Source organism: Mesoplodon densirostris, chromosome 15 (assembly GCF_025265405.1).
Source record: "Mesoplodon densirostris isolate mMesDen1 chromosome 15, mMesDen1 primary haplotype, whole genome shotgun sequence".
Taxonomy (NCBI): Eukaryota; Metazoa; Chordata; class Mammalia; order Artiodactyla; family Ziphiidae; genus Mesoplodon; species Mesoplodon densirostris.
Genome location: NC_082675.1, coordinates 33,452,557 through 33,476,762, shown reverse-complemented (window position 1 = coordinate 33,476,762; position 24,206 = coordinate 33,452,557). Strand labels below are relative to the sequence as shown.

Genomic DNA, 24,206 nt, shown 5'->3' with positions numbered 1-24,206 from the left:
CTTTTGTTGTGTGTGTTTAGCTGATTTCTTACAGTAAAATATTTAAATTACTTTCTCACTTCCTTTTGGGTATATTCTATAGCTATTTTCTTTGTGTTTACCATGGGGATTACCTTTAACATCCTAAAATTAAAACACTCTAACTTGAATTTATACCAGGTTAATCTCAACAACATCCAAGTTCTTGAAGCTAAAAGAGCTTCCTACTGTCTCAATGCAAAAGACCTTCTCCAAGACACATTATAATTAAATTGTCAAAAATCAAAGGATAAAGAATTCTAAAAGCAGTCAGGGGAAAAAAGATTTTAACTTACAAAGGAACCCCCATTACACTATCAGCAGATTTCTCAGCAGAAACCCGACAGGCCAGGAGAGAGTGGAATGACATATTCAACATGTTGAAAGAAAAAAAAATGCCAACCAAAAATACTCTATCCATCAAAGTTATCCTTCAGATATGAAGGAGAAATAAAGATTTTCCTAGGCAGACAAAAGCTGAGGGAGTTCATCACCATTAGACTTGCCTTGAAAGAAATGCTGAAAAGAATTCTTCAAGCTGAAATGAAAAGACGGTAATCAGCAACATGAAAACGTATAAAAGTATACAACACATTGGTAAAGGTAAATATACAATCAGAAAACTCTAAATCTGTAACAGGAAGGTGTGTTAGCCACTTAATTATAAAAGTCAAAGGAAAAGAGTATTTAAAATAATTATAGCTACTGTAATGTATTAACAAACACAATATATAAAAAGATGTAAATAACGACATCAAACCATGAAGAGTGGGGAGTAAAAAGGTAAAGTTTTTGTAGGCAATTGAGGTTAAGACGCTGTCAGCTTAAAATGGACGATTAATCTATGAGATGTCTTATGTAAGCTTCATGGTAACCACAAAGCAAAACCTAGAGCAGATGCACCAAAGATAAACAAAGGGGAAACAGCACACCACCACAGAAAATAACCAATTTACAAAGGTAGGCAGAAACAGAGGGGAAAAGGGACAACGGGAATACAAAACAACCAGAAAACAGTAAGATGGCATTAGTAAGTTCTCAATAATTCTAAATTCAGTGGATTGAATTCACCAATCCAAAGGCATATGGATAGATTTTTTAAAAAAGATGCAACTGTATGCTGCCTACAGTAGAATCGCTTCAACTTTAAGGACACATACAGGCTCAAAGTGAAGGGATGGAAAAGATAGTCAATGCAAGTGGAAAGCAAAAGTGGGAACAGCTGCAATCATATCAGAGAAACTAAACTTTAAATTGACAAGAACAGATACTACACTTGATCTTAGCCAAAAGGCTGAGATGAAATAGACAAAATAAACTTTAAGCTAAAATTACTGTCAAGTATACATTTTACTAATATAGTAATTCCAAAGGACCAAGGAGCAAGGCAGTGGCTTTATTGAGAACCCAGGATTTCCGACGGTCCACTGTGCCCAGTCAGTTTTAAATCATCACCACAGCCCTATAGTTCAGAGATTTAGGTGAAGTGACTTGCCCAGGGTCACACAGCTAAGTCTTCTGGGACCAACAGTAACTTTTGCAAAGGCATCTCTTGCTATACTTAATCACTGCCACCATCTGACACTCACATTCTTTCTTTTTATACTATTCTGTTTCCTTGGGTCAAAGAATCTGACCCCTGAATTAAGGTTAAATAGGAACTAGTGGCAGATCAAAAGCCCAAATCGCTTCAAGATATTCTTTTAATTCCCCCAAGTAATGCCTTTAGTCACAAAAATATAGAACAATACAGAAAATTACAAATCAAGTGACCTTAGTGTTCACAGGCAAGCATTAACACATTTTAATGTACCATGATCATATTAAAATAGAATTAACTATGAAACATTTTCTGCGGAGAAGCAGCCCCTGCGGTAGGCAGCGGGAAGGGACAGGAAGGCTGCGTGGCGCCCTGGCCCCCGATGGCCTAGGTCTCACCCCGCAGCGCACTGTTGATGCGCCGGAGTGCTGCTTCCTTCTCCGAGTCTAGGTCTTCGGCGGTGACCCGGAAACCCAGCTGAGGGGGTGAGGGCAGCCTCAGAGGCTCCCCTCGCCTGTGCGGCAGCAGAGGAAACCTGCGTTTTCGGGGTCTCGGACAGTCAGATGTGGGGGAGCAGTTCCTCCAGGCCGGTTTTTGCCCTCTTGTTGCCTCTGCATCCTTGTCAGGCTGGCCTTTTCTCTGGGAAACCACCGGAGCTGCAGAGGAAGACGTAGGACCCTCCTCGCTCCCTTTCTTTGAGGACTTCTGGGGCAGCCCTTGCGGTATGGCGGGACCCCTCCTACTGTTCACGGGCGGGAAACCTCGGGTGGAGCTATACGAGCTCGTGATGGCGTTTCTTTTAGGGCAGGAGCTCATACAGGAGGTGTGGAGTGTCCTGTTGGATCTGTCTTCTGCCCTGTTGGCGTGGAGGTTTCTCTGCAGAGGTCCGGGCCTGGGCACGAATAAAGAGACCCCCAGGGGCCTAAATGCAGATCGTGCGCCCCCGGTGCCATTGGGGCCGGTTCTCTGGTCGTCGTTCCCCCCTATGACTGTGGGGACTTCTTCCTGCTTGGCCATCCCTTTCCCGCTCTCTCCCAGGGTCCTCAACGCTGTCTGCTCTGTGCTGCAGCTCGGGACACAGCTGGGTGTCGTGGGCTGCACTGGCTGCCCCCGCACCACACTGACAGTGACTGTGTCCACCGCGGACACTGAGCTGCGGGACATCGTGGAGGTGAGAGCACCCATCACCGCCTTCTTCCGACGGCCTCGCCTGCAGATGGAGATAAGGACCCCCAGAAAGGAGCGCAGGGCCTGCGGGATGCTAGAATGGGGTCTCAAAGACTCTGTGGAGTCACTGGACACTTGTGGGCTGGCCTGCGAGTGGATAGCCGGCCATAGACAGCTGGGTGACCCGGGCCGGCCACGGGAAGTCTGTGGGCGCGGGGAGCGGGCTGGGGGCAGCCGAGCCCTCCTGGCAGGTGCTGGTCCCCCAGTGCCCGGGGCGGGGGTGAGGGGCAGGGCCTACCCAAGTAACAGCCCGTAGGGGACTTGGGTGAGATCGGTCCCTGGATAGAGGCTGAGCGCCGAGCACTCTCCTTCAGCTGCCAAGTCGGCCAAAAGCAGAGTGCGCACCGTTTGGCCTGTTGCTGGTATCTATAGCCCTGCAACCTGTGAGCGAACAATGGGCTTGCGTTTGCGGGACGCAATAAAGAGGTTGGGGAGGGGTGGCGCATGCGCAGAGTACACGTCAGGCCCTGGGGCGCACAGGTGAGGATACGCGCCTGGACCACCTAGCGCTTCTGAATCTCCCGGGGTCTGAGGGCTGGAGGTGTTTGCCTTGAGGGTGATGAGTTGCTTGCCAGGGCAGCTGCCCCTTCTCCCCCGGCCGGCTCTAACTGTACAGGATGGGTCCCCGGCCACCAGAGCGGGAAAGCTGGAGAGGAGGGTACCTGGCTCAGCAGCCGCTGCCCGAGGTGGCAGCTTTGGCATCAGCGCCTGTGCGTCCGCCTGCCCTCCCGCCTGGTAACATTGGAGGCGAGAGCTGCTAAGAACACAAGTGCAAAAAACAAAAAACAAAAACAAAAAACCCAGAAGTGCCCAAGCCACCCCGATCCTTCTGGGGTGACAACTGAAGGGGCAGGCAGGGCGGGCTGGGAGGGACATATATACCAGGTCCAAACCCAGAGAGATCTGAAATGCACGAGTCAGAATGAAAGTCCAGAATCATCCTTGGGCTTTGGGCTGAGCTGGAAGTATAGCCAAACTTTTCAAGGTCTCCAGCTCCTCCTGCAGTTTCTGCCTGGCTGGGACATTGCCCCAGAGTGGGGTTGAGTTTAAGGAGTCAAAGGAGGCATACATTTCCATCCTCTGGATCACTGCTCACCAAAAAATACATAATGCCAGGCACATATGTAATTTTGAATTCTCTAATGAACACACCAGGAAAATGAAAATGGTGAAGTCAATGTAAATAATAGATTTTTAATTCAGTATCTGCAAAATGTTAGAATTTTTACATGTGTCACGAGAAATGTGGTCTTATTACAAGGGTTCAAGAGCTGCATGGAGCAAGATAGAGGACAAAAAGAATGAACTTGAAACTCTTAAGAAGTGAACACTGGGCCTCCCTGGTGGCGCAGTGGTTAAGAGTCCGCCTGCCGATGCAGGGGATACGGGTTCGTGTCCCGGTCTGGGAGGATCCCATATGCCGCGGAGCGGCTGGGCCCGTGAGCCATGGCCGCTGGGCCTGCGCGTCCGGAGCCTGTGCTCCGCAACGGGAGAGGCCACAACAGTGAGAGGCCCACATACCGCAAAAAAAAAAAAAAAAGAAGTGAACACTAACAGGCAGATGGGGCCTGGAAGTCCAAAGTTGAATAACAGCCCGTAACAGGGTGATTATGGTGGTTTTTTTCCTGCCTCTGTCTCCCAGCTTACGCAAGGCACACAAAGTCCAGCAGCAGCTGAAAGTTAAAACCATGGGATCAACCTTTTATTTCTAGCCAGATAGGTGAGAAAGTGGGGGACTTGTATGTTGAGGAGTAAGGGGGTCATCCCCATTGGTCTTTTTCTCCCCAGTTACCACATCTCCCCTGCAACCTCAGTGATGGCAGAGGCCTTCACTGAGAAATGGCCTGTGTCTCTGGACAAAGGAACAAGTAAAGAGGCTCCTATTGTCTGAAGAGTGTGGGGGAATGCTCATTATTTTCCTTTCTTTTCTCTTGCTATTTCACCTGAAAGGTCAACCTGGCCATAGGGAACTGCATGACAGCATGGAGGCTGAAACACTTTGAGGAACATGTAGGAGGGGCCCCTGAAGCCTGAGAATGTGGGTAGAAGCCCAAAGAGGAGAGAGCTAGAGGAGGAGACTATTTAGGTCTGTGTATGAGCAAACATAAGTACTGGGATCCCCCTGAGCCTCATGCACAGACAGACCCAACGAGGCAGAGTAGAGGCTTGCAGAAGTGAACTACAGTATAAACTGCCACTCACTTCCCAGATTAACCCCCGAGTGGTACGTGCACCACGTGAACACAAACAGCACAGCAGTGTCCTGAAAACTGCACCAAGACTGGAACAACTCAGAAGACAAGGCACAATACCTGTTGGACCATAGGTTCATGAATTGCTTAACAAAAACAACAGAAAAAGAAAAAGTAACAATCTCCAAAGGATTTTAATAGGAACCAGACTCCTGAAACATAATAAGCAAAAGTTCCAGAATACCACCCAAAATCACACAACAGAGCATACAAAGAACTAGGAAAATGTGACCAATTCTCAAGAGAAAAAGGCAATCAACAAAGGCAGCCCTAAAATAACCCACATGGAGGAATTAGCAGAAAAAGCATCCATTACAACCATCCTCAATGAGGTAAAGGTAAATCCTCTTGAAATTAATGGAAAGAAGTTCTTCAGAGAGAAGTAAAAACTATGAAAAAGAAGCAAATGGAAAGTTTAGAACTTAACATGCATTATCCAAAACCAAACATTCACTGGATGGACTGAATAACAGAACCTAAAAAACAGAGGAAAGATTCAGAACACTAATGGATGAATAGAAATGGCACAATCTGAAAAACAAAGAGGAAAAATGACTGAACAAAAATTAAGTCTCAGACACATGTGAAACAATATTGCAAGTTCTACCTTTTGTACCACTGGACGGTCTGAAGGAAAGAAACAGAAGAAAATATATGAGGAAAAGAATAGTTGAAAACATCACTGATTTAGAGACACAGAACAAGGCTCAGAAAGCCTCACCCTGACACACAATCTGATAAAAAAAACAAGGCAAGGTGAAGAATAATCTTGAAAGGAGTCAAGGAAAATGACCTGTTATACATCACAGAATATCAACTTGAAGGACTGTGATTTCTCATCAGAAAACATAGAGACCAGAAAAGAATGGAATAACATCTTTAAAGTATTAAAGGAAAAGACCAAACCAGGATATTATATCCTTAAAGCAGGGATATCCTTAAAGACTGAAAGCCAAACAAAAGCCAAAACGAAGGCTGATGGAGATGAGAGGACACTAAGAGAATTCATCACCAGACAATTTGCTATAAAAATATTACATGAAAGGAAATTCTTCAGGCTGAAGTGAAATGACACAAGAAAGAAGTAAGCTTGCCACTTCGGGAACAAAGGAAGGGCAACAACAACGGCACGTGTCTGCAAAAATTATCTTCTTACATTATTTTATATATGTATGACTTTTTTTTTTTTTTTTTTGCCCGCGCCTGCGTGGCTTGCGGGATCTTAGTTCCCCTACCTGGGACTGAACCCGGGGCCCCAGCAGTGAAAGTGCTGAGTCCTAACCACTGGACCGCCAGGGAATTCCCTGTATATGTATGAAAAAAGGATACCACAGTCTCAGAGGGTGGCGTTCAAGTCACATAAAGGTGACCCATATGACAGCTATAACAAAGAGTGGAAGGTAAAAGAATCTATATGGATGTAAGGCTTCTGGATTTTATTGAATGGGTCAAATATTAACTCTAGACTGTGAAACAGTACGCATACATAGTGTTCTTCCAAGAACAATTAAAAAATGACAAACTCAAGAAAATTGGATCACCTCAACAGTCCTATATTTAGGAACTGTGGAAAAGATAGCTAAAACATTCACATACGTGTTTTGTGAAAGGATTTTCTCTTGGTTAATTGCCTAGGAGTGGGCTTTGGGGTCATATGGTAAGTATGGCCCTCTCAGCCAGCCCTGGCCACCACTTCAGGTGTCACCCCAGCAGGATCTGGGTGGTGTGGGCACTTCCGTTCTTAGCGGCTCTCCCCTCCGGTGCCGCCAGGGGAAAGGGCAGGAGGACGCAGAGGCGCTGCTGCCAAAGCTGCCGCCTCTTGTGGGAGCTGCACAGCCAGCAGCCTTGCTCCACTTTGCTGGGCAGGGACCCCGTCCAGTACGGGTAGTTCCCCCGACAGCACTGGGGCCAGGCCAGGGGAGAAGGGCCTGCTGTCCTGCCAGGAAGCTCATCACCCTCAAGGCAAACACCTCCAACCCTCAGACCCCGGGAGATTCAGAAGCGCTAGACGGTCCAGGCGCGTATCCTCACCTGTGCGCCCCAGGGCGTGACGGGTACTCTGCGCATGCGCCACCCCTCCCCAACCTCTTTATTGCGTCCCGCAAACGCAAGCCCATTGTTCGCTCACAGGTTGCCGAGCTGTAAAACCCAGCAACAGGCCAAACGGTGCGCACTCCGCTTTTGGCCGAGTTGGCAGCTGAAGGAGAGTGCTCGGCGCTCAGCCTCTAGCCAAGGACCGATCTCACCCAAGTTCTCTATGGGCAGTTACTTGGGTAGGTCCTGCCCCTCACCCCCGCCCCAGGCACTGGGGGACCAGCACCTGCCAGGAGGGCTCGGCTGCCCCCAGCCCGCTCCCCGTGCCCACCGACTTCCCGTGGCCGGCCCGGGTCACCCAGCTGTCTATGGCCGGCTATCCACTCGCAGGCCAGCCCACAAGGGTCCAGTGACTCCGCATCTGCGCTTTGCCACAGAGTCTCTGAGACCCCATTCTACCATCCCGCAGGCCCTGCGCTCCTTTCTGGGGGCCCTTATCTCCATCTGCAGGCGAGGCCGTCGGAAGAAGGCGGTGATGGGTGCTCTCACCTCCACGATGTCCCGCAGCTCAGTGTCCGCGGTGGACACAGTCACTGTCAGTGTGGCGCGGGGGCAGCCAGTGCCGCCCACGACACCCAACTGTGTCCCGAACTGTAGCCCAGAGCAGACGGCGTTGAGGACCCTGGGAGAGAGCGGGAAAGGGATGGCCAAGCAGGAAGAAGTCCCCACAGTCATAGGGGGGAACGACGACCAGAGAACCGGCCCCAATGGCACCGGGGGCGCACGATCTGCATTTAGGCCCCTGGGGGTCTCTTTATTCGTGCCCAGGCCTGGACCTCTGCAGAGAAACCTCCACGCCAAGTGGGCAGAAGACAGATCCAACAGGACACTCCACACCTCCTGTATGAGCTCCTGCCCTAAAAGAATCGCCATCACGAGCTCGTATAGCTCCACCCGAGGTTTCCCGCCCGTGAACAGTAGGAGGGGTTCCGCCATACCGTAAGGGCTGCCCCAGAAGTCCGCAAAGAAAGGGAGCGAGGAGGGCCCTCCGTCGCCCTTCGCAGCTCCGGTGGTTTCCCAGAGAAAAAGCCAGCCTGACAAGCATGCAGAGGCAACAAGAGGGCAGACACGGCCCTGGAGGGACTGCTCCCCCACATCTGACGGTCCCAGGCCCCGAAAACGCAGGTTTCCTCTGCTGCCGCACAGGCGAGGGGAGCCTCTGAGGCTGCCCTCACCCCCTCAGCTGGGTTTCCGGGTCACCGCCGAAGACCTAGACGCCGAGAAGGAAGCAGCGCTCCGGCGCATCCTCGGAAGCCTGGCTCCTGACTGGCCCGCTCCTGCCGCTGCTGCGGCTTCCCTTCCCTGCTCCATCTCTGGGGCCCCTGATTGGCAGCAGCGAGGAACCCCCGCCTATGACAGCTCTCGCCGGTATTTGAAAAGGAAAGCTCCAGCCTTCGCCTCTGCTCCAGCTCCCCCAGCTAAGCGCAGCCACGCAGAAGCATCTTCTGGGGGTGGTTCACCCACAAATTCCACCGTGGGCACCCATGCCAGCACCCAGCTGCGTTTTGGGAGCACAGCGGCTGCCCAAGATCTGAGCTGCCTCTTTTCAGCTCTCAGCCTCACAGCAGGAACCAGGGGACCCCGAGCACCACAGCAATAAGAATGAGCGTCGGTTTGAAGACACTAGTGCCCACCCCCATCTTAAGTCACATCCCTGGGGGCACACCCAGGCAGGGCCCCCCCCTACTTCCAGTGGAGGGCCCAGCCCATGCCCAGCCAAGGCTGCCTTTAGGGGCGTGTTGGTTCCGGCCTCTACTCCTAGCAGCCTCACCTCCGCAGTGGGCACAGCAAGGTGCCGCCTCGCTGTTAGGGCAAGGCGCTTGGCTGGACATAAAACCACTGGGCCATGGACCGAGTCATTCTCCTCCAGGCCGAGATTCATCATTACCTCGGGGCGTAAGAGGAAAAAGTTGGTCTGAGCCAATAAGTTTGGGGAGGGTCCTCCCAGGCAGGGCCTCGTGTGGACCCTGTTTCGATGTGAAACGGACGTCTTAGCCCTAACCTCTGTAATCCTGGAGCAAACCGGGCACCCAGAGATACCGCATTCCGTTCCCACCCCCGGCCTGCAGTCTTCCCCCCAAAGGTGGATGGTTTGAGGCTGTTGTCCCATCCCAGCGCTCAGAGTCCTCAGGACAGTAAACAAGAGGCCCTAGCCTCGTCCCCTTCAGTCCTGGAACAAGGGGATGCCCCCTGTTGCCTGTAGCTGACTCCTCCCCTCTCCCTGTTTTCCTTCCAGAACCCTTGTGTTGTCTTCATAACTTACAATAAAGCGTTGTTCTTGTTCTTTTGCATAATCCTCACGTGTCTGTGATCTGTAGATCAAGTGTGGAAAAGCACTGGCTTGTGTGAGTGGTGACATGGAAAGCCAGACCTGTTTACAGTTTCCTGTGGACCCACGCATAGGGTGTGGAGAATAGCACAATGTGATGGCTACAAGGACGGACCCCTGAATATTAAAAGTGTCTTTGGAGTTTAAGTGATGCAGCCCAGGATAAAATGAGCCCAAGGTAGGGATAAATAGGGAGGATCATCCTTGTCTGTTGGAATTGCTACTTCTCACCCACCTCTGACTTGGAGGGGGCTAGGTCATCCCGAGTGTACAACAGGAGCCCACACTCTACGCACTAGTCTTTTCTAATGCAGCAAATCCCTTTTTTATTTTCTACTTTTTAGCTTTCAGAGTCCTAGGCAAATCACCTACATACATATCTCCCCTAAAGAGTATGGGCTTGGCATCAAAGTTCCTGGAATGGGTCAAACAAGGAAAGCTTTAATTCTAGGATGGGACATCTCCTGGAGCAACCTGTGACATTCTGCTGTAAAAAAAAGCAGACGGACTCCATGAATACATCTCTTCCCTTTTCCAACAAAGAAAGATGAAAGGGAACTATTTGCAGAGGAAAGAAGCAAACATTAATTTTAATTATAAAAGATGACAAGACTTCCAGTTTGCGGCGCCTCTTGTCCCTCTGAGGGAGGCACAAGTGCAAATGAACATATCTAGGAAACAAAAACAGACTCACAGATACAGAGAAAGGACTTACGGTTGACAAGGGGAGGGTGAGGGAGGGAAGGATGGGGAGTTTGGGATTAGAAGATGCCAACTATTGTACATAGGATGGATAAAAATCAAGGTCCTACTGTATAGCACAGGGAACTATATTCAATATCCTGTCATAAACCATAATGGAAAATAATATGAAAGAGACTATACATGTGTGTAACTGAGTCACTTTGCTGTCCAGCAGAAATTAAACACAACGTTGGAAATAAGAAAAAAAACAAAGAAATATTTGAACAGGGGAATGACATGTCCCTGATGAGTTCTTTAGCATCTATAGCAAAGTTTGAAATGAACTAATTCAAATCTTTCCCTAACCCTTTCACATCTAGCTTTTAATTTATAGAACCAAAATACTGAGGAGGATGTGATTTAATGTCTCAATAATTCCCAGCCAGTAAGACTCCCTTATGCATAAATGACACATCACTAAAATGTAAAACTGTTGTGATTCAAAGGACACCATTAAGAAAGTGAAAAGACAAAAGAAAACGACCTGTTATACATCACAGAATGTCAACTTGAAGGACTGTGATTTCTCATCAGAAAACATAGAGACCAGAAAAGAATGGAATAACATCTTTAAAGTATTAAAGGAAAAGACCAAACCAGGATATTATATCCTTAAAGCAGGGATATCCTTAAAGACTGAAAGCCAAACAAAAGCCAAAACGAAGGCTGATGGAGATGAGAGGACACTAAGAGAATTCATCACCAGACAATTTGCTATAAAAATATTACATGAAAGGAAATTCTTCAGGCTGAAGTGAAATGACACAAGAAAGAAGTAAGCTTGCCACTTCGGGAACAAAGGAAGGGCAACAACAACGGCACGTGTCTGCAAAAATTATCTTCTTACATTATTTTATATATGTATGACTTTTTTTTTTTTTTTTTTGCCCGCGCCTGCGTGGCTTGCGGGATCTTAGATCCCCTACCCGGGACTGAACCCGGGGCCCCAGCAGTGAAAGTGCTGAGTCCTAACCACTGGACCGCCAGGGAATTCCCTGTATATGTATGAAAAAAGGATACCACAGTCTCAGAGGGTGGCGTTCAAGTCACATAAAGGTGACCCATATGACAGCTATAACAAAGAGTGGAAGGTAAAAGAATCTATATGGATGTAAGGCTTCTGGATTTTATTGAATGGGTCAAATATTAACTCTAGACTGTGAAACAGTACGCATACATAGTGTTCTTCCAAGAACAATTAAAAAATGACAAACTCAAGAAAATTGGATCACCTCAACAGTCCTATATTTAGGAACTGTGGACAAGATAGCTAAAGCATTCACATACTTGTTTTGTGAAAGGATTTTCTCTTGGTTAATTGCCTAGGAGTGGGCTTTGGGGTCCTATGGTAAGTATGGCCCTCTCAGCCAGCCCTGGCCACCACTTCAGGTGTCACCCCAGCAGGATCTGGGTGGTGTGGGCACTTCCGTTCTTAGCGGCTCTCCCCTCCGGTGCCGCCAGGGGAAAGGGCAGGAGGACGCAGAGGCGCTGCTGCCAAAGCTGCCGCCTCTTGTGGGAGCTGCACAGCCAGCAGCCTTGCTCCACTTTGCTGGGCAGGGACCCCGTCCAGTACGGGTAGTTCCCCCGACAGCACTGGGGCCAGGCCAGGGGAGAAGGGCCAGCTGTCCTGCCAGGAAGCTCATCACCCTCAAGGCAAACACCTCCAACCCTCAGACCCCGGGAGATTCAGAAGCGCTAGACGGTCCAGGCGCGTATCCTCACCTGTGCGCCCCAGGGCGTGACGGGTACTCTGCGCATGCGCCACCCCTCCCCAACCTCTTTATTGCGTCCCGCAAACGCAAGCCCATTGTTCGCTCACAGGTTGCCGAGCTGTAAATCCCAGCAACAGGCCAAACGGTGCGCACTCCGCTTTTGGCTGAGTTGGCAGCTGAAGGAGAGTGCTCGGCGCTCAGCCTCTAGCCAAGGACCGATCTCACCCAAGTTCTCTATGGGCAGTTACTTGGGTAGGCCCTGCCCCTCACCCCCGCCCCAGGCACTGGGGGACCAGCACCTGCCAGGAGGGCTCGGCTGCCCCCAGCCCGCTCCCCTTGCCCACCGACTTCCCGTGGCCGGCCCGGGTCACCCAGCTGTCTATGGCCGGCTATCCACTCGCAGGCCAGCCCACAAGGGTCCAGTGACTCCGCATCTGGGCTTTGCCACAGAGTCTCTGAGACCCCATTCTACCATCCCGCAGGCCCTGCGCTCCTTTCTGGGGGCCCTTATCTCCATCTGCAGGCGAGGCCGTCGGAAGAAGGCGGTGATGGGTGCTCTCACCTCCACGATGTCCCGCAGCTCAGTGTCCGCGGTGGACACAGTCACTGTCAGTGTGGCGCGGGGGCAGCCAGTGCCGCCCACGACACCCAGCTGTGTCCCGAACTGTAGCCCAGAGCAGACGGCGTTGAGGACCCTGGGAGAGAGCGGGAAAGGGATGGCCAAGCAGGAAGAAGTCCCCACAGTCATAGGGGGGAACGACGACCAGAGAACCGGCCCCAATGGCACCGGGGGCGCACGATCTGCATTTAGGCCCCTGGGGGTCACTTTATTCGTGCCCAGGCCTGGACCTCTGCAGAGAAACCTCCACGCCAAGAGGGCAGAAGACAGATCCAACAGGACACTCCACACCTCCTGTATGAGCTCCTGCCCTAAAAGAATCGCCATCATGAGCTCGTATAGCTCCACCCGAGGTTTCCCGCCCGTGAACAGTAGGAGGGGTTCCGCCATACCGCAAGGGCTGCCCCAGAAGTCCGCAGAGAAAGGGAGCGAGGAGGGCCCTCCGTCGCCCTTCGCAGCTCCGGTGGTTTCCCAGAGAAAAAGCCAGCCTGACAAGCATGCAGAGGCAACAAGAGGGCAGACACGGCCCTGGAGGGACTGCTCCCCCACATCTGACGGTCCCAGGCCCCGAAAACGCAGGTTTCCTCTGCTGCCGCACAGGCGAGGGGAGCCTCTGAGGCTGCCCTCACCCCCTCAGCTGGGTTTCCGGGTCACCGCCGAAGACCTAGACGCCGAGAAGGAAGCAGCGCTCCGGCGCATCCTCGGAAGCCTGGCTCCTGACTGGCCCGCTCCTGCCGCTGCTGCGGCTTCCCTTCCCTGCTCCATCTCTGGGGCCCCTGATTGGCAGCAGCGAGGAACCCCCACCTATGACAGCTCTCGCCGGTATTTGAAAAGGAAAGCTCCAGCCTTCGCCTCTGCTCCAGCTCCCCCAGCTAAGCGCAGCCACGCAGAAGCATCTTCTGGGGGTGGTTCACCCACAAATTCCACCGTGGGCACCCATGCCAGCACCCAGCTGCGTTTTGGGAGCACAGCGGCTGCCCAAGATCTGAGCTGCCTCTTTTCAGCTCTCAGCCTCACAGCAGGAACCAGGGGACCCCGAGCACCACAGCAATAAGAATGAGCGTCGGTTTGAAGACACTAGTGCCCACCCCCATCTTAAGTCACATCCCTGGGGGCACACCCAGGCAGGGCCCCCCCCTACTTCCAGTGGAGGGCCCAGCCCATGCCCAGCCAAGGCTGCCTTTAGGGGCGTGTTGGTTCCGGCCTCTACTCCTAGCAGCCTCACCTCCGCAGTGGGCACAGCAAGGTGCCGCCTCGCTGTTAGGGCAAGGCGCTTGGCTGGACATAAAACCACTGGGCCATGGACCGAGTCATTCTCCTCCAGGCCGAGATTCATCATTACCTCGGGGCGTAAGAGGAAAAAGTTGGTCTGAGCCAATAAGTTTGGGGAGGGTCCTCCCAGGCAGGGCCTCGTGTGGACCCTGTTTCGATGTGAAACGGACGTCTTAGCCCTAACCTCTGTAATCCTGGAGCAAACCGGGCACCCAGAGATACCGCATTCCGTTCCCACCCCCGGCCTGCAGTCTTCCCCCCAAAGGTGGATGGTTTGAGGCTGTTGTCCCATCCCAGCGCTCAGAGTCCTCAGGACAGTAAACAAGAGGCCCTAGCCTCGTCCCCTTCAGTCCTGGAACAAGGGGATGCCCCCTGTTGCCTGTAGCTGACTCCTCCCCTCTCCCTGTTTTCCTTCCAGAACCCTTGTGTTGTCTTCATAACTTACAATAAAGCGTTGTTCTTGTTCTTTTGCATAATCCTCACGTGTCTGTGATCTGTAGATCAAGTGTGGAAAAGCACTGGCTTGTGTGAGTGGTGACATGGAAAGCCAGACCTGTTTACAGTTTCCTGTGGACCCACGCATAGGGTGTGGAGAATAGCACAATGTGATGGCTACAAGGACGGACCCCTGAATATTAAAAGTGTCTTTGGAGTTTAAGTGATGCAGCCCAGGATAAAATGAGCCCAAGGTAGGGATAAATAGGGAGGATCATCCTTGTCTGTTGGAATTGCTACTTCTCACCCACCTCTGACTTGGAGGGGGCTAGGTCATCCCGAGTGTACAACAGGAGCCCACACTCTACGCACTAGTCTTTTCTAATGCAGCAAATCCCTTTTTTATTTTCTACTTTTTAGCTTTCAGAGTCCTAGGCAAATCACCTACATACATATCTCCCCTAAAGAGTATGGGCTTGGCATCAAAGTTCCTGGAATGGGTCAAACAAGGAAAGCTTTAATTCTAGGATGGGACATCTCCTGGAGCAACCTGTGACATTCTGCTGTAAAAAAAAGCAGACGGACTCCATGAATACATCTCTTCCCTTTTCCGACAAAGAAAGATGAAAGGGAACTATTTGCAGAGGAAAGAAGCAAACATTAATTTTAATTATAAAAGATGACAAGACTTCCAGTTTGCGGCGCCTCTTGTCCCTCTGAGGGAGGCACAAGTGCAAATGAACATATCTAGGAAACAAAAACAGACTCACAGATACAGAGAAAGGACTTACGGTTGACAAGGGGAGGGTGAGGGAGGGAAGGATGGGGAGTTTGGGATTAGAAGATGCCAACTATTGTACATAGGATGGATAAAAATCAAGGTCCTACTGTATAGCACAGGGAACTATATTCAATATCCTGTCATAAACCATAATGGAAAATAATATGAAAGAGACTATACATGTGTATAACTGAGTCACTTTGCTGTCCAGCAGAAATTAAACACAACGTTGGAAATAAGAAAAAAAACAAAGAAATATTTGAACAGGGGAATGACATGTCCCTGATGAGTTCTTTAGCATCTATAGCAAAGTTTGAAATGAACTAATTCAAATCTTTCCCTAACCCTTTCACATCTAGCTTTTAATTTATAGAACCAAAATACTGAGGAGGATGTGATTTAATGTCTCAATAATTCCCAGCCAGTAAGACTCCCTTATGCATAAATGACACATCACTAAAATGTAAAACTGTTGTGATTCAAAGGACACCATTAAGAAAGTGAAAAGACAAAAGAAAACGACCTGTTATACATCACAGAATGTCAACTTGAAGGACTGTGATTTCTCATCAGAAAACATAGAGACCAGAAAAGAATGTAACATCTTTAAAGTATTAAAGGAAAAGACCAAACCAGGATATTATATCCTTAAAGCAGGGATATCCTTAAAGACTGAAAGCCAAACAAAAGCCAAAACGAAGGCTGATGGAGATGAGAGGACACTAAGAGAATTCATCACCAGACAATTTGCTATAAAAATATTACATGAAAGGAAATTCTTCAGGCTGAAGTGAAATGACACAAGAAAGAAGTAAGCTTGCCACTTCGGGAACAAAGGAAGGGCAACAACAACGGCACGTGTCTGCAAAAATTATCTTCTTACATTATTTTATATATGTATGACTTTTTTTTTTTTTTTTTTTTTTGCCCGCGCCTGCGTGGCTTGCGGGATCTTAGTTCCCCTACCCGGGACTGAACCCGGAGCCCCAGCAGTGAAAGTGCTGAGTCCTAACCACTGGACCGCCAGGGAATTCCCTGTATATGTATGAAAAAAGGATACCACAGTCTCAGAGGGTGGCGTTCAAGTCACATAAAGGTGACCCATATGACAGCTATAACAAAGAGTGGAAGGTAAAAGAATCTATATGGATGTAAGGCTTCTGGATTTTATTGAATGGGTCAAATATTAACTCTAGACTGTGAAACAGTACGTATACATAGTGTTATTCCAAGAACAATTAAAAAATGACAAACTCAAGAAAATTGGATCACCTCAATAGTCCTATATTTAGGAACTGTGGACAAGATAGCTAAAGCATTCACATACGTGTTTTGTGAAAGGATTTTCTCTTGGTTAATTGCCTAGGAGTGGGCTTTGGGGTCATATGGTAAGTATGGCCCTCTCAGCCAGCCCTGGCCACCACTTCAGGTGTCACCCCAGCAGGATCTGGGTGGTGTGGGCACTTCCGTTCTTAGCGGCTCTCCCCTCCAGTGCCGCCAGGGGAAAGGGCAGGAGGACGCAGAGGCGCTGCTGCCAAAGCTGCCGCCTCGGGGCTTCCCTGGTGGCGCAGTGGTTGAGAGTCCGCCTGCCGACGCAGGGGACAAGGGTTCGTGCCCCGGTCTGGGAAGATCCCACATGCCGCGGAGCGCCTAGGCCCGTGAGCCATGGCCGTTGAGCCTGTGCGTCCGGAGCCTGTGCTCTGCAATGGGAGAGGCCACAACAGTGAGAGGCCCACATACCGCAAAAAAAAAAAAAAAAAAAAAAAAAAAAAAAGCTGCCGCCTCTTGTGGGAGCTGCACAGCCAGCAGCCTTGCTCCACTTTGCTGGGCAGGGACCCCGTCCAGTACGGTTAGTTCCCCCGACAGCACTGGGGCCAGGCCAGGGGAGAAGGGCCAGCTGTCCTGCCAGGAAGCTCATCACCCTCAAGGCAAACACCTCCAGCCCTCAGACCCCGGGAGATTCAGAAGCGCTAGACGGTCCAGGCGCGTATCCTCACCTGGGCGCCCCAGGGCGTGACGGGTACTCTGCGCATGCGCCACCCCTCCCCAACCTCTTTATTGCGTCCCGCAAACGCAAGCCCATTGTTCGCTCACAGGTTGCAGAGCTGTAAATCCCAGCAACAGGCCAAACGGTGCGCACTCCGCTTTTGGCCGAGTTGGCAGCTGAAGGAGAGTGCTCGGCGCTCAGCCTCTAGCCAAGGACCGATCTCACCCAAGTTCTCTATGGGCAGTTACTTGGGTAGGCCCTGCCCCTCACCCCCGCCCCAGGCACTGGGGGACCAGCACCTGCCAGGAGGGCTCGGCTGCCCCCAGCCCGCTCCCCGCGCCCACCGACTTCCCGTGGCCGGCCCGGGTCACCCAGCTGTCTATGGCCGGCTATCCACTCGCAGGCCAGCCCACAAGGGTCCAGTGACTCCGCATCTGCGCTTTGCCACAGAGTCTCTGAGACCCCATTCTACCATCCCGCAGGCCCTGCGCTCCTTTCTGGGGGCCCTTATCTCCATCTGCAGGCGAGGCCGTCGGAAGAAGGCGGTGATGGGTGCTCTCACCTCCACGATGTCCCGCAGCTCAGTGTCCGCGGTGGACACAGTCACTGTCAGTGTGGCGCGGGGGCAGCCAGTGCCGCCCACGACACCCAGCTGTGTCCCGAACTGTAGCCCAGAGCAGACGGCGTTGAGGACCCTGGGAGAGAGCGGGAAAGGGATGGCCAAGCAGGAAGAAGTCCCCACAGTCATAGGGGGGAACGACGACCACAGAACCGGCCCCAATGGCACCGGGGGCGCACGATCTGCATTTAGGCCCCTGGGGGTCTCTTTATTCGTGCCCAGGCCTGGACCTCTGCAGGGAAACCTCCACGCCAAGAGGGCAGAAGACAGATCCAACAGGACACTCCACACCTCCTGTATGAGCTCCTGCCCTAAAAGAATCGCCATCATGAGCTCGTATAGCTCCACCCGAGGTTTCCCGCCCGTGAACAGTAGGAGGGGTTCCGCCATACCGCAAGGGCTGCCCCAGAAGTCCGCAGAGAAAGGGAGCGAGGAGGGCCCTCCGTCGCCCTTCGCAGCTCCGGTGGTTTCCCAGAGAAAAAGCCAGCCTGACAAGCATGCAGAGGCAACAAGAGGGCAGACACGGCCCTGGAGGGACTGCTCCCCCACATCTGACGGTCCCAGGCCCCGAAAACGCAGGTTTCCTCTGCTGCCGCACAGGCGAGGGGAGCCTCTGAGGCTGCCCTCACCCCCTCAGCTGGGTTTCCGGGTCACCGCCGAAGACCTAGACGCCGAGAAGGAAGCAGCGCTCCGGCGCATCCTCGGAAGCCTGGCTCCTGACTGGCCCGCTCCTGCCGCTGCTGCGGCTTCCCTTCCCTGCTCCATCTCTGGGGCCCCTGATTGGCAGCAGCGAGGAACCCCCGCCTATGACAGCTCTCGCCGGTATTTGAAAAGGAAAGCTCCAGCCTTCGCCTCTGCTCCAGCTCCCCCAGCTAAGCGCAGCCACGCAGAAGCATCTTCTGGGGGTGGTTCACCCACAAATTCCACCGTGGGCACCCATGCCAGCACCCAGCTGCGTTTTGGGAGCACAGCGGCTGCCCAAGATCTGAGCTGCCTCTTTTCAGTTCTCAGCCTCACAGCAGGAACCAGGGGACCCCGAGCACCACAGCAATAAGAATGAGCGTCGGTTTGAAGACACTAGTGCCCACCCCCATCTTAAGTCACATCCCTGGGGGCACACCCAGGCAGGGCCCCCCCTACTTCCAGTGGAGGGCCCAGCCCATGCCCAGCCAAGGCTGCCTTTAGGGGCGTGTTGGTTCCGGCCTCTACTCCTAGCAGCCTCACCTCCGCAGTGGGCACAGCAAGGTGCCGCCTCGCTGTTAGGGCAAGGCGCTTGGCTGGACATAAAACCACTGGGCCATGGACCGAGTCATTCTCCTCCAGGCCGAGATTCATCATTACCTCGGGGCGTAAGAGGAAAAAGTTGGTCTGAGCCAATAAGTTTGGGGAGGGTCCTCCCAGGCAGGGCCTCGTGTGGACCCTGTTTCGATGTGAAACGGACGTCTTAGCCCTAACCTCTGTAATCCTGGAGCAAACCGGGCACCCAGAGATACCGCATTCCGTTCCCACCCCCGGCCTGCAGTCTTCCCCCCAAAGGTGGATGGTTTGAGGCTGTTGTCCCATCCCAGCGCTCAGAGTCCTCAGGACAGTAAACAAGAGGCCCTAGCCTCGTCCCCTTCAGTCCTGGAACAAGGGGATGCCCCCTGTTGCCTGTAGCTGACTCCTCCCCTCTCCCTGTTTTCCTTCCAGAACCCTTGTGTTGTCTTCATAACTTACAATAAAGCATTGTTCTTGTTCTTTTGCATAATCCTCACGTGTCTGTGATCTGTAGATCAAGTGTGGAAAAGCACTGGCTTGTGTGAGTGGTGACATGGAAAGCCAGACCTGTTTACAGTTTCCTGTGGACCCACGCATAGGGTGTGGAGAATAGCACAATGTGATGGCTACAAGGACGGACCCCTGAATATTAAAAGTGTCTTTGGAGTTTAAGTGATGCAGCCCAGGATAAAATGAGCCCAAGGTAGGGATAAATAGGGAGGATCATCCTTGTCTGTTGGAATTGCTACTTCTCACCCACCTCTGACTTGGAGGGGGCTAGGTCATCCCGAGTGTACAACAGGAGCCCACACTCTACGCACTAGTCTTTTCTAATGCAGCAAATCCCTTTTTTATTTTCTACTTTTTAGCTTTCAGAGTCCTAGGCAAATCACCTACATACATATCTCCCCTAAAGAGTATGGGCTTGGCATCAAAGTTCCTGGAATGGGTCAAACAAGGAAAGCTTTAATTCTAGGATGGGACATCTCCTGGAGCAACCTGTGACATTCTGCTGTAAAAAAAAGCAGACGGACTCCATGAATACATCTCTTCCCTTTTCCAACAAAGAAAGATGAAAGGGAACTATTTGCAGAGGAAAGAAGCAAACATTAATTTTAATTATAAAAGATGACAAGACTTCCAGTTTGCGGCGCCTCTTGTCCCTCTGAGGGAGGCACAAGTGCAAATGAACATATCTAGGAGACAAAAACAGACTCACAGATACAGAGAAAGGACTTACGGTTGACAAGGGGAGGGTGAGGGAGGGAAGGAATGGGGGTTTGGGGTTAGAAGATGCCAACCATTGTACACAGGATGGATAAAAATCAAGGTCCTACTGTATAGCACAGGGAACTATATTCAATATCCTGTCATAAACCATAATGGAAAATAATATGAAAGAGACTATACATGTGTGTAAGTGAGTCACTTTGCTGTCCAGCAGAAATTAAACACAACGTTGGAAATAAGAAAAAAAACAAAGAAATATTTGAACAGGGGAATGACATGTCCCTGATGAGTTCTTTAGCATCTATAGCAAAGTTTGAAATGAACTAATTCAAATCTTTCCCTAACCCTTTCACATCTAGCTTTTAATTTATATAACCAAAATACTGAGGAGGATGTGATTTAATGTCTCAATAATTCCCAGCCAGTAAGACTCCCTTATGCATAAATGACCCATCACTAAAATGTAAAACTGTTGTGATTCAAAGGACACCATTAAGAAAGTGAAAAGACAAAAGAAAACGACCTGTTATACATCACAGAATGTCAACTTGAAGGACTGTGATTTCTCATCAGAAAACATAGAGACCAGAAAAGAATGGAATAACATCTTTAAAGTATTAAAGGAAAAGACCAAACCAGGATATTATATCCTTAAAGCAGGGATATCCTTAAAGACTGAAAGCCAAACAAGAGCCAAAACGAAGGCTGATGGAGATGAGAGGACACTAAGAGAATTCATCACCAGACAATTTGCTATAAAAATATTACATGAAAGGAAATTCTTCAGGCTGAAGTGAAATGACACAAGAAAGAAGTAAGCTTGCCACTTCGGGAACAAAGGAAGGGCAACAACAACGGCACGTGTCTGCAAAAATTATCTTCTTACATTATTTTATATATGTATGACTTTTTTTTTTTTTTTTTTTTGCCCGCGCCTGCGTGGCTTGCGGGATCTTAGTTCCCCTACCTGGGACTGAACCCGGGGCCCCAGCAGTGAAAGTGCTGAGTCCTAACCACTGGACCGCCAGGGAATTCCCTGTATATGTATGAAAAAAGGATACCACAGTCTCAGAGGGTGGCGTTCAAGTCACATAAAGGTGACCCATATGACAGCTATAACAAAGAGTGGAAGGTAAAAGAATCTATATGGATGTAAGGCTTCTGGATTTTATTGAATGGGTCAAATATTAACTCTAGACTGTGAAACAGTACGCATACATAGTGTTCTTCCAAGAACAATTAAAAAATGACAAACTCAAGAAAATTGGATCACCTCAACAGTCCTATATTTAGGAACTGTGGACAAGATAGCTAAAACATTCACATACGTGTTTTGTGAAAGGATTTTCTCTTGGTTAATTGCCTAGGAGTGGGCTTTGGGGTCATATGGTAAGTATGGCCCTCTCAGCCAGCCCTGGCCACCACTTCAGGTGTCACCCCAGCAGGATCTGGGTGGTGCGGGCACTTCCGTTCTTAGCGGCTCTCCCCTCCAGTGCCGCCAGGGGAAAGGGCAGGAGGACGCAGAGGCGCTGCTGCCAAAGCTGCCGCCTCTTGTGGGAGCTGCACAGCCAGCAGCCTTGCTCCACTTTGCTGGGCAGGGACCCCGTCCAGTACGGTTAGTTCCCCCGACAGCACTGGGGCCAGGCCAGGGGAGAAGGGCCAGCTGTCCTGCCAGGAAGCTCATCACCCTCAAGGCAAACACCTCCAGCCCTCAGACCCCGGGAGATTCAGAAGCGCTAGACGGTCCAGGCGCGTATCCTCACCTGTGCGCCCCAGGGCGTGACGGGTACTCTGCGCATGCGCCACCCCTCCCCAACCTCTTTATTGCGTCCCGCAAACGCAAGCCCATTGTTCGCTCACAGGTTGCCGAGCTGTAAAACCCAGCAACAGGCCAAACGGTGCGCACTCCGCTTTTGGCCGAGTTGGCAGCTGAAGGAGAGTGCTCGGCGCTCAGCCTCTAGCCAAGGACCGATCTCACCCAAGTTCTCTATGGGCAGTTACTTGGGTAGGCCCTGCCCCTCACCCCCGCCCCAGGCACTGGGGGACCAGCACCTGCCAGGAGGGCTCGGCTGCCCCCAGCCCGCTCCCCTTGCCCACCGACTTCCCGTGGCCGGCCCGGGTCACCCAGCTGTCTATGGCCGGCTATCCACTCGCAGGCCAGCCCACAAGGGTCCAGTGACTCCGCATCTGGGCTTTGCCACAGAGTCTCTGAGACCCCATTCTACCATCCCGCAGGCCCTGCGCTCCTTTCTGGGGGCCCTTATCTCCATCTGCAGGCGAGGCCGTCGGAAGAAGGCGGTGATGGGTGCTCTCACCTCCACGATGTCCCGCAGCTCAGTGTCCGCGGTGGACACAGTCACTGTCAGTGTGGCGCGGGGGCAGCCAGTGCCGCCCACGACACCCAGCTGTGTCCCGAACTGTAGCCCAGAGCAGACGGCGTTGAGGACCCTGGGAGAGAGCGGGAAAGGGATGGCCAAGCAGGAAGAAGTCCCCACAGTCATAGGGGGGAACGACGACCAGAGAACCGGCCCCAATGGCACCGGGGGCGCACGATCTGCATTTAGGCCCCTGGGGGTCACTTTATTCGTGCCCAGGCCTGGACCTCTGCAGAGAAACCTCCACGCCAAGAGGGCAGAAGACAGATCCAACAGGACACTCCACACCTCCTGTATGAGCTCCTGCCCTAAAAGAATCGCCATCATGAGCTCGTATAGCTCCACCCGAGGTTTCCCGCCCGTGAACAGTAGGAGGGGTTCCGCCATACCGCAAGGGCTGCCCCAGAAGTCCGCAGAGAAAGGGAGCGAGGAGGGCCCTCCGTCGCCCTTCGCAGCTCCGGTGGTTTCCCAGAGAAAAAGCCAGCCTGACAAGCATGCAGAGGCAACAAGAGGGCAGACACGGCCCTGGAGGGACTGCTCCCCCACATCTGACGGTCCCAGGCCCCGAAAACGCAGGTTTCCTCTGCTGCCGCACAGGCGAGGGGAGCCTCTGAGGCTGCCCTCACCCCCTCAGCTGGGTTTCCGGGTCACCGCCGAAGACCTAGACGCCGAGAAGGAAGCAGCGCTCCGGCGCATCCTCGGAAGCCTGGCTCCTGACTGGCCCGCTCCTGCCGCTGCTGCGGCTTCCCTTCCCTGCTCCATCTCTGGGGCCCCTGATTGGCAGCAGCGAGGAACCCCCACCTATGACAGCTCTCGCCGGTATTTGAAAAGGAAAGCTCCAGCCTTCGCCTCTGCTCCAGCTCCCCCAGCTAAGCGCAGCCACGCAGAAGCATCTTCTGGGGGTGGTTCACCCACAAATTCCACCGTGGGCACCCATGCCAGCACCCAGCTGCGTTTTGGGAGCACAGCGGCTGCCCAAGATCTGAGCTGCCTCTTTTCAGCTCTCAGCCTCACAGCAGGAACCAGGGGACCCCGAGCACCACAGCAATAAGAATGAGCGTCGGTTTGAAGACACTAGTGCCCACCCCCATCTTAAGTCACATCCCTGGGGGCACACCCAGGCAGGGCCCCCCCCTACTTCCAGTGGAGGGCCCAGCCCATGCCCAGCCAAGGCTGCCTTTAGGGGCGTGTTGGTTCCGGCCTCTACTCCTAGCAGCCTCACCTCCGCAGTGGGCACAGCAAGGTGCCGCCTCGCTGTTAGGGCAAGGCGCTTGGCTGGACATAAAACCACTGGGCCATGGACCGAGTCATTCTCCTCCAGGCCGAGATTCATCATTACCTCGGGGCGTAAGAGGAAAAAGTTGGTCTGAGCCAATAAGTTTGGGGAGGGTCCTCCCAGGCAGGGCCTCGTGTGGACCCTGTTTCGATGTGAAACGGACGTCTTAGCCCTAACCTCTGTAATCCTGGAGCAAACCGGGCACCCAGAGATACCGCATTCCGTTCCCACCCCCGGCCTGCAGTCTTCCCCCCAAAGGTGGATGGTTTGAGGCTGTTGTCCCATCCCAGCGCTCAGAGTCCTCAGGACAGTAAACAAGAGGCCCTAGCCTCGTCCCCTTCAGTCCTGGAACAAGGGGATGCCCCCTGTTGCCTGTAGCTGACTCCTCCCCTCTCCCTGTTTTCCTTCCAGAACCCTTGTGTTGTCTTCATAACTTACA

General features: G+C 51.9%; 1 protein-coding gene and 1 pseudogene across 1 annotated transcript in view; both read right to left on the bottom strand.

Annotated features, from left to right (window-relative positions):
- Positions 1-24,206, bottom strand: part of L3MBTL4 (L3MBTL histone methyl-lysine binding protein 4) — a 400,149-nt gene that overhangs the window by 57,136 nt on the left and 318,807 nt on the right.
- LOC132503322 (U2 spliceosomal RNA) lies at positions 1,203-1,324 on the bottom strand (annotated as a pseudogene).